Raw genomic sequence first — 15503 nt, 5'->3', positions numbered from 1 at the left:
AAAATAACTGTTCATACCATCACAGACAATAAAATCAAACACCCCAGAATAAAACCATTCTGATTAATGAATGAAAACATTATAAGGCTTCAAGACAATATAATGGGGAAGCATGATTAACACATACTTTTATGTATTCTGACCATTTCTTACACTAGGGAAACTATTTGGCATTTATACATGTGAGTTTGATTTATTTCACTTATGAGTATGTTCTCAATCTGCGCCCATTTATTTATAAATATCTCAATGTGATCATTCTTTATAGCTGAGTAGTACTCCCTTGTATAAAAATACCACACCTTTATACATTCCTCAGTTGGTGGACACTTAGGTTGTTTCCACGATCTGGCTATTACAAATTGTGTTGCTATAAACATGGGTGCACATATATCACTGTGGTATGATATTTTCAGTTCTAGAAGAAATATCTTAAAGAAGGAATTAATAAATTCTCAGAAGTCTCAGGAAACACTAAAGCACTCCTGGTATAATAAAATAGTATACTACTTTTTTAGCAGGTAAAATTTGGAAAAGCTATTAATATCAGAAGTGATAAAAGAACAAATTATCTTGTGTTGTAGGTGGTTTCCAATTTCATTCTTTAAAGTATCAAGATACAAAATGCACCCTCAAAAACTAGAACTCAAATCAAATATTTTATTCTGAATTAGAATGTTGCTTTTTAAGTTTTATTGAAGTAGAATGTATTTATTCAAATTATATTCTTTTTTTTTAAACTTTGTGTTTTCTTAGAATGGTTGAAGTAATTACAATTCAGAATGAGAAAGATGGACCACTTTAGTAGAGCCCCAAGTTTAAAAATCCTAAAAACTAATTTTCTGACCTGTAACTATAAATGGCCTACAAATATCTAATGTTATACATAGTGAGCAGTATTAGCATTTGCATATAGAAACACACAGACTTCCAGCTTTATAAATGAATCCTGGTGATTTAAATTAAGATAATTAATCTTTTACTGACAGCTTAAGTAATGTAACTCTGAGTTACTTTTTTCATATCACCCCACACTTCTGAGCTGCTTTCAAAACTGCCCAGGATCATCAAACTTTCTAATTACCTTCAGTTATATTTATAGTAGTGTGTTGTACACTCAATTAAATTTACCCATACACAACAGAAGAAGCTGATAGAAAATTGCCATCATCTAATAATATATAAACATAAAATATACTTCCAACTCAGAGAATAAGTCACAGGAGAAAGCTGATCATATTGACTTCTTATTCAAGATATGAGGATGTAAATTTACTCTCAGGAAAAGTTTTCTCAAAGTTGAGCTAAGAAATTTGTTAATGAAATTGCTTCCTTCTTGACATATATAGAAAACATATGATATTGCTTTTCAAGTGTATGAATACAGTATTATTTCTATGTCTCTTGATCCACAAAGACTAAACCTGACACTTGTCTTTTCAGTTTTGACAATCTGAAAATGTAGTAAAAAATATCTAACATATTCTAAAGAAAAACACTGAGAAAGAATATAGTGATAACCACTTAAATTATAAAGCCACTAAGTTCTGGTGGTTATTAATTCCGATAAGCAACAAGGGGCAAGTGGAGAAAATAAACTAAATTGACACAAACTAATGTAAGTGGCAAAAGGGACAATTTGTCCTACAAACTTTTGCAGAACATTCATGAAAGCTGCTGCAGTGTTAGCTGACATTATTACTTTGTATGGAATATTGATTATTTTGGAGCCAAAGTACCACCTAGAATTATGGATGCAATATTCTGAGATGAAAATAAGGCTATCCATTACTGAGCAATCTGTTTATATTGCTGATTTAATGACTTCGATCATTTTTTATACTCTTCTTCTAGAGGCAATGAATTCCGTTTGGAACCTTGAGCCTCCTTCACCACAAAATTGGAAATTATCTTTGCAGCTGATTGTGAAAAATAACTTCTTTCTGATCATACATAATAAACTTCTGAGGAACCAGGAAAAAATGCAGTCTGCAGTGTGTATGCTCTTGTTTCTCTTTTTCTGATTTCACCAATGCTTGGTGCTGGTGTACAAAATAAATTACTATAATAACCAAAGACAATAGGGGCAGCTTGCTAATATGTGTCTATCAGTACGGATTAGCAGGGAGTGATGCTATTTATAAAATTTCAAACAGATTTAAGTACCTGTCATTACCCTAAGTAACAAGTAACAGATTTTTAGGATGGATATCATTTTGTACTTAGAGTTACTAAAAGATTAATTGTAAAGCTATGAGGAATAAAAGAAGATTTGGTAGGTGGTTTACTAAAGAATAAAACTGCAGATTCTCCATGAACAATGAAAAAAGAAAAATATGAGAAAATACAACAGGAAGAACTTTCTATTTATTCTATCAGAAAATAGATGAAATAATCAGCAATTAATTTATACAGAGAGAATAGACCATAGTTTATGATACAGATAGTGTGTTGAAAGTGTGATTCAGTTCAGTGACAACTGACTATATCACTTAATAAATGCTGATTAACTATATCACTCAAAATGCTGATTAACATATTAAGCACCAATAAAAGGTCAAAGGCCAGCATTAAATATGAAGAAATTATAAAATAATTGAACAAAAACCTTGGAAAATGTTATTTTAATAACACTGCACCAAATATTTTTTTATGGAAAATACAAAAACCAAAAAGATCTAAAAAAGAACAATAAATTGGATTACTAATTGAGCATTTCTCCAGAAAGCAAGATAAACTCCCCCAAACACACAAACAAGATACAAAGAGAAATGTTGAGTGTTTCACTTTTAAAGTGTTTTACAAATAATCAACTTATATTTACTAATAATCCTTATGCTCAGTAAGGAAAAAACCTCTAGGGCTTCATATAAAAACAGATAAATACAGAAGAAGCTTTCAAGTTTTAATTTATTATTATTTTTCAATACTGGAAATTGAATATAAGTCCTTCTTACTAAGATACATCTCTATCCTCTTTTAACTTTTTATTTCATTTTTGGTTTCATTTTTGATAATAGCAAATCTAATGGAGTGAGATAATGTCATCTTATTTTTGATGTACATTTCTGTAATGGATAATAATACCGAGTACTTTTATATGTTTCATTGTATTTTTACTTCTTTTGAGAACTATCTATTCAGACAATTGATCTGATTTTTAATTGCATTACTTACTTTTTAATATCCACTTTCTTAATTCTTTATTTATGCAGATATTAATTTCCTGTTAGATGAATAGCTTGAAAATATATCCTCCCAATGGGGTTGACTCAGATTATTTCTGATTATTTCAGATAATTTCTTATGGTGTATAGCAAATTGTTAATTTGGTGTAATCAAGTGGGTCACACTCTGGTCTTCTGAGACCTGGCTGGATACACATTCAGACTCTACCTACAGTACTGTAGGGCTTCTCTAGAGCACAGCTCCACGCCTTTCCAACCCCTCCTGCAAGTTCCAACGGCTTGTAAACCACTCAGTCAGGTACAGTCACAGCAACTTCCCACAGCCCTGTTGCTAATTTTCTCTATTAGTCAGTTTACCCATTACTGAAACACAAGACCTGACTTCAAGGAGAAGTTTAATGTGGGTGACAGTTTTAGTGCTTTTGATTTATTTTCCGCCAGCTCCTGCGCAGAAACATCATTCCAGAAGCCTGGGCCAGCCCAACGATGCTTAGTGCCCAGCTGGCAGAGCAGTAGAACCTCATCGGAAAGAAGGGAGCAGGGGACGAGGCATATACCTCAAACCACACTTCCGTGATCACCCATGTACACGCAGGAGTGTAATCCTCTCAATCCCTTGGGAGTTCCCAATTCAGACAAGGTGTAAAAATTCAGTTTATCTGTCACATCATCAATAGGGTGCTCGCTGGTATTTATCTCATCATTCACACATCGACTATAAGTACTCATCTGTAAGGTGCTGTTGTTTGAAGGTTGTGTCCGTCTGTAAATCATCCAGTGTAGTGGTGTGAAGAGGTGGGAAACTAGGGAGTTATAAATTCTTGAGTTCTCCAAAGTCATGCAAGGGATTACAAAGGTGCTCAAAGGAGCCCATATGACCCTTTTTTATTTTGACACCGTACGACAACACACACACACACAAAAAAGATGCAATCATGAACTATACCCTCACAAAACACTGAATTTGCTGGTACTTTGATCTTGAACTTCTTATCCCTTAGAACTGTGATAAATGAACTTACGTAATTTATATTACTCAGTCCAATGTACTGTGCTGTAGAAACCAGGATGGAAATGATGGAAACTTAGCACCAGTCTTTTTCCTTTCTTCTTTTTTCTTTTGTTTCTCCGTGTGACTCTGGGATTCAACAAAACGCCTTCACATTGAGTTACACTGTTTGTCTTGTGCCTACTAAGTTGCTGAGGCAAGGCTTAAAATCATGGTCTTGCCTTTGTCTCCCAGAGTATTACAATTCCAGGCATGTGACTGTGCCTGGCATAAAGTTCTTGTATGTCTCAGTGAGCTCTGTGGAGAAGCTTTGGCACAGAATTCCAAATATGTAATTCAGAGCAATTGCTCTCTTTTCTCAATGTGATTATTAGTTTCTTTATATAACATCTCTTAAATGTAGACAACCAGGAATTCAGGATTTCTCTTTCCTTTTCACTTACATTCAGAATACAACCAGCTATATTTTTCCCCTTCTGTTGTGTTTTCTATTGTATAACAAATGTAGAAAAATAAGCTTATTTTGTCAGTATGGATGTCTACCATAACACTGAGAAAAGATCTTTCATGATGTGAAATATTCAAATAATTTTCTATACAACATGCTGGTTTGGAAGATTGCTTAACACTTATATGATTCTGCATTGAATGGTTAAGGCTGAAAATTATCTTGGTGTTTATCCTTGCATTCTTTGTATGACTTTCTAAATCAATATCTTAAGATAGAGATTCCCTTAGGCAAACTACTGGTTTAAAGATCTTAGTATATTCAGACACCATTTATCTTTTTTATTTTAAAAAGCACAGCAGAAAAAAGGATAGGAACAACACAGACCTTCAAACAAAGTAGGAAATTAACACTAGTTAATATATTGCATATTGTTATCATGGAAGTTCTTGCTCAGGTTACAAGTTTTAGGCATAAAAGTAATCAAAAATGAAACAATAAAAGCACAAATTGTTCTTTTTGATGAATTAACAGTAATATAGTTATCCATCTTGTGTGTATATATTTATGTATATATACACACACACATATATATGGATACTTATATGTATATAATCATTTCCATTCTTCCTTTTCTCTCTACCTCCTGTGCAGTTGTTCTTTGCTTTTGAACATTTTCCCCCTTCATTATCATATTATCTATTGTACATTTTGAATATTATATCTTTTTTTGTTTTCTTTTTACACCAGAGAGACAGTATGATATTTACAAATGTGAGTCTGACTTCTTTCAGTTATGAGTATGGTCTTAAGTTGCCTCCATTTACCTATAAAATTCCTCAGATTTACCTTCTTATAGCTGAGTAATACTCCATTATATAAAAATGGTTCATCTTTTTTTATCCATTCTGCGGTTGATGGACATTCCTTTGTTTCCAATATTTAGCTATTACAAATTAGGCTGCTATAAACATAGGTACACATGTACTGCTGTGGCATGACATTTTCACTTCTTCTGTGGAAACACCCAGAAAGGGAATAGCTGGATTGCATGGAACTTTCAATCCTAGTTTTTTGGAGAAATTTCCACATGGATTTCCACAATGGTTGTACCAGTCTATACTCCCACCAACAGTGAGGAACTGTTTTTTGTCCCCACAGGATTTGTTACTAGTTGATTTATTTTTCAATCTTTTTTATTTTAAAAATCAAAACAGAAAAAAAGGATAGAAATGATATATAATTTTTAAAAATAGTAGGAAATTAACACTGGTTAGTATATTGCATATTGTTATAAGTAGATGTTCAGGTTATAAGATCTAGGATTAAAATTGATCAATCAAACAATGACAGAACAAACAATTTTTTGATGGACTAATAGAGATTAGTAGTATAGTTCTCTATCTTGCATATATATACATACATACATTGAAATATGTATACCTATATACAATGGAAAATTACTCAGCTATAAAAAGGATGATCTTGAGTCTTTTATAGGTAAATGAAAGCAACTTGAGACCATACTCATAAGTGAAATTAATCAAACTCATATTTATATTGTGTATTGTCTCCCTCATATAAAAACAATAATAAAAATAAACAATTGAAACAATAATAATAGTAGTTTATTACTTGATGGCAACCATTCTTTCTGGATTGAAATGGAATTTCAGTGTTTGTTTAATTTTCATTTCTCAAATGACCAGTGATGGTGAACATTTCTTCATGGGTTTATTTGTATCTCTTGTATGTCTTCCCCTGAGAAATGTGTGTTAGATCTCGGATGCTCATTTTGGATTGGATCTTTGAATTTGAAGGTTCTGATGTTTTTCAATTCTTTATATGTTCTAGATAGAAGTCCTTTGTCTAACATACAGCTGGATAAATGTTCTTTCCCATCCTTGATGTTCTTTTTTTACTCTGTTGGTGATTTCTTTGAAGTGCAAAAACTTTTAGTAAGATGAGATTCTAGTTGGTTTTTTAAGTACTTTCAGTGTGATTTGTGTTCTGTTCACAAGCACTTTGACTACTCATATGTTTTCAAGATTTCTGCCTACCTCATCTTACAATAGATTTAGTGTTCTGTTTTAGTATTTAGATCTCTGATCCATTTTGACTTAAGTGCATGATAATAGATATGGGTCTAGTTTCAATCTTTGTATGGAAAACCAATTTTTTCAGCATTATTTATTAAAGAGGCTGTTCTTCTTCCAGTGAACATGTGTAGCCCTTATATCAAAGATAAGGTAGGTAAATGTCTTTTTAGTTATATCTGCATCTTTTAATCTGTTCCATTCATCCTCAAGTCTGTTTTTTTGCGAGTGGCTTGCTGATTTTATCACTGTAGCTTTGTAGTGAATTTCATGCCAGGGATTAGGATTATGACGTCTCCCGTCTTGCCTTTGTTGCTGAAGATTGCCTTTGCAATTCTAAGTCTCTTCTGTTTCCAAATGAATTTTGAAAATGTTTTCTCCAAATCTGTGAGGTATATTAGTTGCGTTTTGTTTGGTATTGCACTAAATCTGTCATAACAGTTTGGGTAGTGTTCCTATTTTTACTATGTTGGTTCTTCCTTCCTATCCATGAACAAGGGAGATCTTTTCATTTTCTGATATCTCTTTAATCACCTTTATTTTATTTTATTGTTTTTACAGTACTGCAGTTTTCAATGTAGAGGTCTTTTACCTTTGTTAGGTTGATTCCTAAGCATTTCATTGTCTTGGGCACTATTGAAAAAGGTGTTATTTCTATACTTTCTCACTCAGCAAGTTTGTTGTTTGTGTACAGGAATACTATTGATGTTTTAGCATTGACTTGATATCCAGCTATACCTCTAAATTTGCTTATTAACTCTAGTAGTCTTTTGATGGAGTTTTTAGGTCTTCTATATAGAGTATCATGTTATCTGTAAATAGTGATAATTTAACTTCTTTTACTATCCTTATTCCTTTATATCTCACTCTTATTTAATATCTCTGGTTAATGTTTCCACAGCTATACTGAATAGGAGTGGTGGTAGTGGGCATTCTTGTCTTGTTCATGATTTTAGAGTGAAAATGTTCAGGATTTTTGTCCATTTAGTATGATCATGGCTATTGGTTTGGCATAGATGGCTTTTACCAGATTGAGGTAGATACCATCTAGTTCAGTTTTGTGTAGGAGTTCTATAATGAGCAAGTATTGTACTTTATCAAAAGCTTTTTTTCTGCATCTATTGAGATGATCATGTGACTTTTGTTTTTGGCTCTGTTGATGTGGTATATTACTTTTACTGATTTGTGTATGTTGAATCTTCCCTGAGTTCCTCAGATGAATCCCACTTGGTCATGATGTTTAATTTTCTTGATGATTTGCTGCATTCTATTTGCTATTTCTCAATTTTACTGAGAATTTTTGCATGATACTCATTACGGAGATTGGCCCATAGTTCCCCATTTCACTGCATTTTTCTCTGGTTTGGGTATTAAGGTAATACTTGCCTCCAGGAACTAGTGAGGAAGCATTTCGTTTTCATGAAAGTGTTTGAAGAGTATTGGCATTAAATCTTTAAATTTCTAGTAGAATTCAGGTGTGCAACCATTAGTACCTGCACTTTTCTTTGTTGGTAAGTTTTTAGTTATATTTTCAATTTCAGTAAGTAGTATTGGGTTATTCAAAAATTTTATAACTTCTTGATTCAGCTTTTGTAATTCACATATTTCTTGGAATGTATCCATTTCCTCTGGTTTTCCAGCCAATGTGAGTAAAGACTTTTGAAGTAAATGTTCATGATCTTTCAAGATATTTCATAATTTTACTCTTTTCATTCTTCATTGCATGAATTTGTGTTTCTTCTTTTCCTTTTTTTTGGATAAGATTGGATAGAGGTTTATCAATTATTTTTATTCTTTCCAGGAACCAACTCTTTGATTTATTAATTCTTTGTATTGTTGTATTAATTTCAATTGTGTTAATTTCTGCTCTGATATTTATAAATTTTTACCTTCAGTGAGATTTGGACTGGACTAACTTCTTTTTTCTAGAAGCTTTAGGTGCAGCATGTTTGTTTATTTGTGTTTGTTCTGTTTTCTTGATGTGACAATTCATTGCTATATATTTTCCTCTTAAGACAACTTTTATTGCATCTACAGACTCCAGTATGTTGTATCTGCATTTTAATTAAATTGTACATATTTTTAATTTCATCTATAACGTATTGGTTGTTTAGGAGGGTGTTATATAATTTCTATGTGTTTACGTAGGGTTTGAAATTTCTTTTGACATTAATTTCCAATATCAGTGCACTGTGCATAGGATAATTTCAATCCTTTTACATTTACTTAAGCATGTTCTATGGGCTAATGTATAGTCTGTTTTAGAGAATTTCCCATGTGCAGCTGAAAAGAATGTATATTTTGATGATGAGTATAACACTCTGTAAAAATCTAGTAAGCCCATTGTTTACTGGCTTGATTCAGTTGTTATTTCTTTGCTGGCTTTTTGTCTAGTTAATCTGTCTCTTTGTGATAATGAGGTATTAGGGTTCCCAGTTACAACTGTGTTATTGTGTATTTCGTTTTTCATGTCTGTTAGTATTTGACTTATATAGTTGGGTGCTCCTGTATTTGGTGGATACATATTCATGGTTTTTCTCTCTTCCTCTTGAATTTTTCACTAGGAAATATGTAGTGAACTTTTTTATATCTTTTGATCTTTTTTGGATTGAAGTTCACATTTTTGCAAACTGAATTGTCCCCCCTGCTTTTTTGGGATTCCTGTCACTTAGAAGATTGTTTTCTGTCCTTTGACTTCCAGTTGATAGGTTTCCTTTCAAGTCAGATGTGTTTCTTGTATACAGCATGTCGTTACATCCTGTTTCTTGATCCATTCTGCCAATCTATTTCTTTTAATTGGTGAATTGAGGCCATATGCATTAATGGATATAACTGATATATAGTGACTTATCTTTGTCTTGTTATTTTCCTGTCATTAGTTCCTAGCTTTTACTCTCCCCCCTTGTTTAACTGCTTGTGCCTGACAGTTTCTTCTCACTGTTGTTCTGGGAATTGTGGCCATTTTTAAATCTCTCTCTGGCATGTCTCTTAGTACTTTTTCTAGGGTTGGTGTGGTGGGCATGAATTTCTTTAATTGTTCTTTGCTGTGGAAGTATCTTACTTTCTGATCAATTTTCAAAGATATTTTTTCAGGATACATCAGTCTGGGTTGGAAGTTGTTTTCTTTCAGGGCTTTAAATAGTTCACAGAAATTTTGATTTCAGTTTGTGTCAAGAAGTTGGCCATGATTCTAATGGGTTTTACTTAATAGGTGTGTTGTGTCTTTTCTCTAATGAACTTTAGTATTGTGTTTTTATGCTGAATTTCTAGAATCTTGATTATTATATGCCTGGGTGCAGATTTATTTTGGTTATGACTGCTTGGAGTTCTATATGCCTCATTTTTCTGTATCAGATTCTTTTCCCTGTTTGGGGAATTTTCTATTATTTTTGTGAATAGTTTTTATGTCATTTGCATTGACTCTTGTGATTTCATTGACACCTATGAGTCTTATATTGATTTTTGCATCATTTTGAAGCTGTTGAATCATTGTTTCATGATCCTTGGCTATTTTCAAAGTTCTTTCCTTTTGTGACCACTAGCTGAGATCCTATCTTCAAGGTTTCAAAGTTTATTTTCAGTTTCATTCAAGTGATTTTACCAGGCTTTGATGAAATTTTTAATTTCCTGTATATCTCTTTGAATTTATTTCAGACATTCTATTTATTTCTATATCATTCATTCAAGGTTTCCATCATTTTTCCTTGCACCTATACTTTTAAATATAAATTTTCTCTAGCTATGCTGAGCTACTTCTATATAAAAGTTGTCATTTCTTTCTTTACCTGATAGATTATTTCTAATCTGATTTCCTCTATGGCCTCATAGATTTTACTTTATTTCATTTGTTATCTTTTCAGAAATTTCAGATGTATGACTTCCAATGTCCTTTATTTCATTATCTCCTGTACTTGTTCCTGCTCAACTGTGCATTTAAGATTGCATTTTGTCTTTGTTTTGTCATTTTCACTTCTTGTATTAATATTTTCTTTTCAATCCTTCTAGTCTCAGCTGTCAAGCAGGTGTGTCTTAGGGTCTTTCAGTGTGGCTGAATTATGCCCAATTTCTGGGTCATACAATGTAGAAAAGGGGCCAGTCACTGAATTCCTCCTGTGGAACCTGTTGGATGAGTCCTATGTTCTTCATAGTCTGAGTAGCTGAGGATTATTGGAGTAAGCCAACCTTTACCTCCTGTTGCTACTGTGTATTTAAGCTGTTCCAGGCTGCCAGATCCACTTGTCTATAATGTGTGCCACAGCCAGGACCCTACTGTGTCACTGGGGGTCTTGAAGGCCCTTTTGTGTCCCTCTGGTTGGGTCCATTGGTTCTTTTATCAACCCACATGGAATTCTCTGCATAGAAGAAGGATTCACACACATTCTTGCTGTTTTGTCAGGGTCCTCTCAGTGTGGTGAGGGTTCACTGTGGTTCCTGTTGACACACTGAGATCCTCTATTTGAGGGAGAAAGTCAACTGACCACACTGTCACCAGCCACCTAAGGTCCTCTGGTGAGGGGAGGGGTTGTCGAGGCTCCCCCAAACCTGCCAAGATCCTGCAGATAGTGGAAGGGGTCATGATGGTTCATAGGATATTGAGGTCTTGTGGGTGTGAGGAAAGGGCAGCTAAGGCTCCCCTTGGTTGCTGAGGTTGTCTCAGTGTAGGAAAGGGGGCCAACACTACCATTGGCTGCTGAGGTCTTCTGGGTGTCAGACACAATTTATCTTAAAAAATCACTTTCATAAATTCTGATGCCAATATTTCTTAAAAGAAATTTAGAGTAATTTTCAGAGAGTACTTCAATTTCTGGTAACAAACTCATGACACTTCTCAAACTTTATTTTTATCTATAATTTTCCCTATGATTTTCTAGTCAGCTCTCTAGTTTTTCTTAAAAATATAACACAATGGCCAATCCTAGTTGTTAATTAGATTGACTTCAGATACCTGCTTAAGAGGTCACTAAAGCACATTGATGGGCGTGTCTGGTCAGTGATGGGCATAACCCTTTCTCCCTGGTCCTCTTCCCTTACAGTGGGGTTGCTTTTTATCCTCCATGAGATAATCAGATTTTCTCTGCCACTCCTTCCATCATCATGTTTCTGTACTACAGGAAACTGACACCAGACTGATGCTCTGAAACTGTGAACTGAAGTAACATCTTTTCTGTTAAATGTAAGGGCCAAGTGTTTTGTTTCAGCAACAGAAAAGCTGACCAATACATCCAAGAAAATATACAAACTTTACCCAAATTTCTTCTTACAATAACATTTAAACGTTTAATAGTAAGAGTCATATTAAAGCATATAAAAATAGTTACCATTTGATTTACATTGGCAATTGGTCTGATCATAAAATCTTGAAACATCAATAATAATTCTATGATAGGTTACTGAGTTCAGTAATAATCAAACTATCTTTTACAAAACTGTTAACAGAATTATGCAGTAAAATTTACAGTGTAAAGTTATTATTGACAGGTTAATTTGTGAGCAAAACTATGTTTAACTGTGGCTAACAGAATTATGATATAATAAATTATTATCTACCCAGTATACTTTACAAATTAGTAAGCACAATGAGACTCTTGTAAGATAAAATGAAAAAATATATACATGGCCTCATGCTTGTTAAAAGTTTAATAATGACAAATTAAAACCATTAATCTCAGCAATGTAAATTAAAAGTAGTATTATCCAAAATAAAAGATCACCTTTGAACTTGTCTTGTAGACTACCCAATAGAAAACTGGATTTCTTTCTTAAAATGAAAATCATGAGTAACAACTGCTTCCCTACCAAATTCATTGTATAAGCACTTTCAAAATGATACACCTGCACACTTACATAAAGGAAATGGAAGTCAAAACTGTGACTTCCACTACTGTCTAGTAATGTATAAATTTAGCAGAATAATAAAATTGCTTGCATTTTAGTCACTTGCTGTACTACAGTCTGTGGTATACAAGTGAAACATATTACCTCTTTAAATTATGATAGATCCAAGTGGGCTGAGGCACCATTAAAAAATTATTTCAAATGGATGAATTTTTCATAATGGTGAAAATAAGACCTCAAGATGTAAAAAAACCTGATAACTAAATATTAGAAATTTAAGACCTAGCCATTCTGAAAGCTCATTGTCTGTTTGTTGTTGAATTTTTATTTTTCATTAGTACTGGTTTACAGCACACAGTGATTACAATCCTCATGGGAGCTGGTACATGTTTGTGACACATTTTGGTTCTTTCTCTCTTTCCCTCCTCCCTCATTTCTGTGCCCTATCCCACTTGCAACGCATCTATCACCCTACCTCCTATTATGTGTGCTTTGTTTTGATCTTTTACATTTGGGTTTCTTACGTAAGAGAAACCATGCTCTACTTAATTTGTGTGTCTAATTTATTTCACTTAACCTATTGTTTTATGGAAAAAATAGAATTCCATAGTGTTGTAATATCATATTTTTGTTATCTGTACATTTGTTGATGGGCGCATGGGCTGCTTCCAATATTTGACAATAATGACAATGCTACTACAAACATGGGTATGCATGAATCACTCTAATTTGATATGGTTGATTTTTTCATGAATATATCTAGAAAGAGAATAGCTGGGGTGAATGGAATTTCTAGATTTAGGATCTCGAAAAATCCCCATACTTACTTACATAATGGTTATATTAGTTTACATTCCCACCAATGATGTGGAAAAGTGACTTTTTCCCAACAGTCTCAGCAGCATTTGTTATTATCTGATTTCTTTTTTTAAAATTAGGAACAACAGAGGGTGAGAATAGAATATGTTTATTGAGAGAAAGAAAGCTTCTCTATTCAAGAGGGAGACAAAGGGGGCCCAAGTGGGTTGCCATTGGTTGGTTGACTGTAATCATTCTTTCTGGGATGAGATGGATTCTGAGTGTTGTTTTCATTTGCATTTCTGTAATTGCTAGAGATGTTGAACACTTTTTAAATATGTTTATCAGCCATTTATATTTCTTTTGCGAAATGTTTATTCTCTTCAGCTGCTCACGTTTTAAATTCAGTCTTTATTTCTGTGGAGTCTAATTTTGAATTGGTTTTATATTTTTAGATATTAGTATTTTGTCCATGGTGTAGCTGGCGAAAATCTTTTCCAATTATATGGGCTTTCTTTTCACTCCATTGTTTTTTTTTTTTTTTTTTTTTTTCAGAAGGTTTTAATTTGATATAATGGCATTTATTGATTCTTGATATTATTTCTTGTGCAGTTGGGGTTCTGTTCAGAATATCCATATATATGCCTGTGCCCCCAAGAATTTTATCCATTTAATCTTCTGGCAGATTGTTTCTGTTTTAACATTGAGCTTTTTGATCTACTTTGATTTTAGTTTAGTACACAATGAGATATATTGCTATAAATTCAGTTTTTATATATGGGCCTCCAGTCTTGCCAACATGATTTATAAAGAGGCTCTCTCACCTCCAGTGTATACTTTTGTCTCCTTTTTGAGATAACTGATTGAGCCTGGGATCTTTTTTGGCATCCTTTGTGTTGTTTCATTCACCCATAAGGATGCTGCATGCCAGTGCCATCAGTGTGGCCTGCAGATCGTATTCTTTATGGCTATGATTGTGTACCTTAAAATAATGAAAATTTTAATAGTTAAGCAATTTTTTATATTCACATCTTCTTTGGAGATATACTTTGGAGAACTTCTGTTTTGTTTTGTTATTTAGTTAATAACTAACATACCTTTCCAAACTTATGACAAGGATATTATAAACTTTAAATAGAAACAGAATAAGTCTACTGCAGAATGATTTGCTAAATCAACAGCTGATCAGCTGTTACACAGATTGAGTGTGATATTAACAATGGCTGTTAATATCCGCAAATAATAATTCCGATGTCTGAATAACAATGATACCTAATAAATGAGATTTATATTTCTCACAGTTTGAAACACTTTATTGCATGTTTTAAGGGCTGTTAGAAGTGTAAGACAAGTATAATCAGTTCATACTTTTGTAGAGAAACACAGAATTCACAGATATGCTTTACAGAGGGTAACCTAAAGAAAAAGAAATATTTTTCAGAAATGCAACCAGAATTTATATGAAGAGTAATGGGGTTGAATGTAAATTTTAGATTTTTAGAAGAGTAATATATCAAATTTTAAATATCCTTCTTCATTAGGAAACTTTCCTGTGCTGTGAATCCCACATATTATTAACTCTAAAAGAAGCCTGAATGCCACTTTGAAACAGGGTACTGACTAAACTTCTGTATGGTTCTCATAAGAATCAGAATACATAGAATGCTTTGTTACTTAGCTTCCAACCAATGATACTGGCACTTGAAATTTAAAGCAGAGGAGATTTATTTTGGCTTTTATCACTTCACAGGATTCAGTCCATGGTTGCTTGGTCTCAAGGCAGAAACAGTATAGGGAAAAGGCCTGGCAGAGGATAAGTACTTACCCTATGGAAGCCAAGAAGCAGACAGAAAAGGCTGGTGACAGAAATAAGAACACGTGGTTTCGTGTCAGGCCCTTCAGTGATTTGTCTCTTTCAGAAACGTTCCCTCCCCTGATAGCACATTAACCTGTGAACTCATCAGAGTATAATGCCTTCCACCAGCTAACCACTTCCAAAAGCTTCACCTCAGAACATGTAAGAACTTGGGGGGGATGTTTTAGCTCTAACCCTCATGTCCATCTCATTATGCAAAGTGAATTCAGTCCATCTTGAGTGGCCCAAGTTTTAACAGCTCCATATTGCTGAA

The sequence above is a fragment of the Cavia porcellus genome, unplaced genomic scaffold (genome assembly GCF_034190915.1).
Source record: "Cavia porcellus strain 051 isolate PalLab524CR breed Dunkin Hartley unplaced genomic scaffold, mCavPor4.1 scaffold_7, whole genome shotgun sequence".
Taxonomy (NCBI): Eukaryota; Metazoa; Chordata; class Mammalia; order Rodentia; family Caviidae; genus Cavia; species Cavia porcellus.
This window is presented reverse-complemented; position numbering follows the sequence as displayed.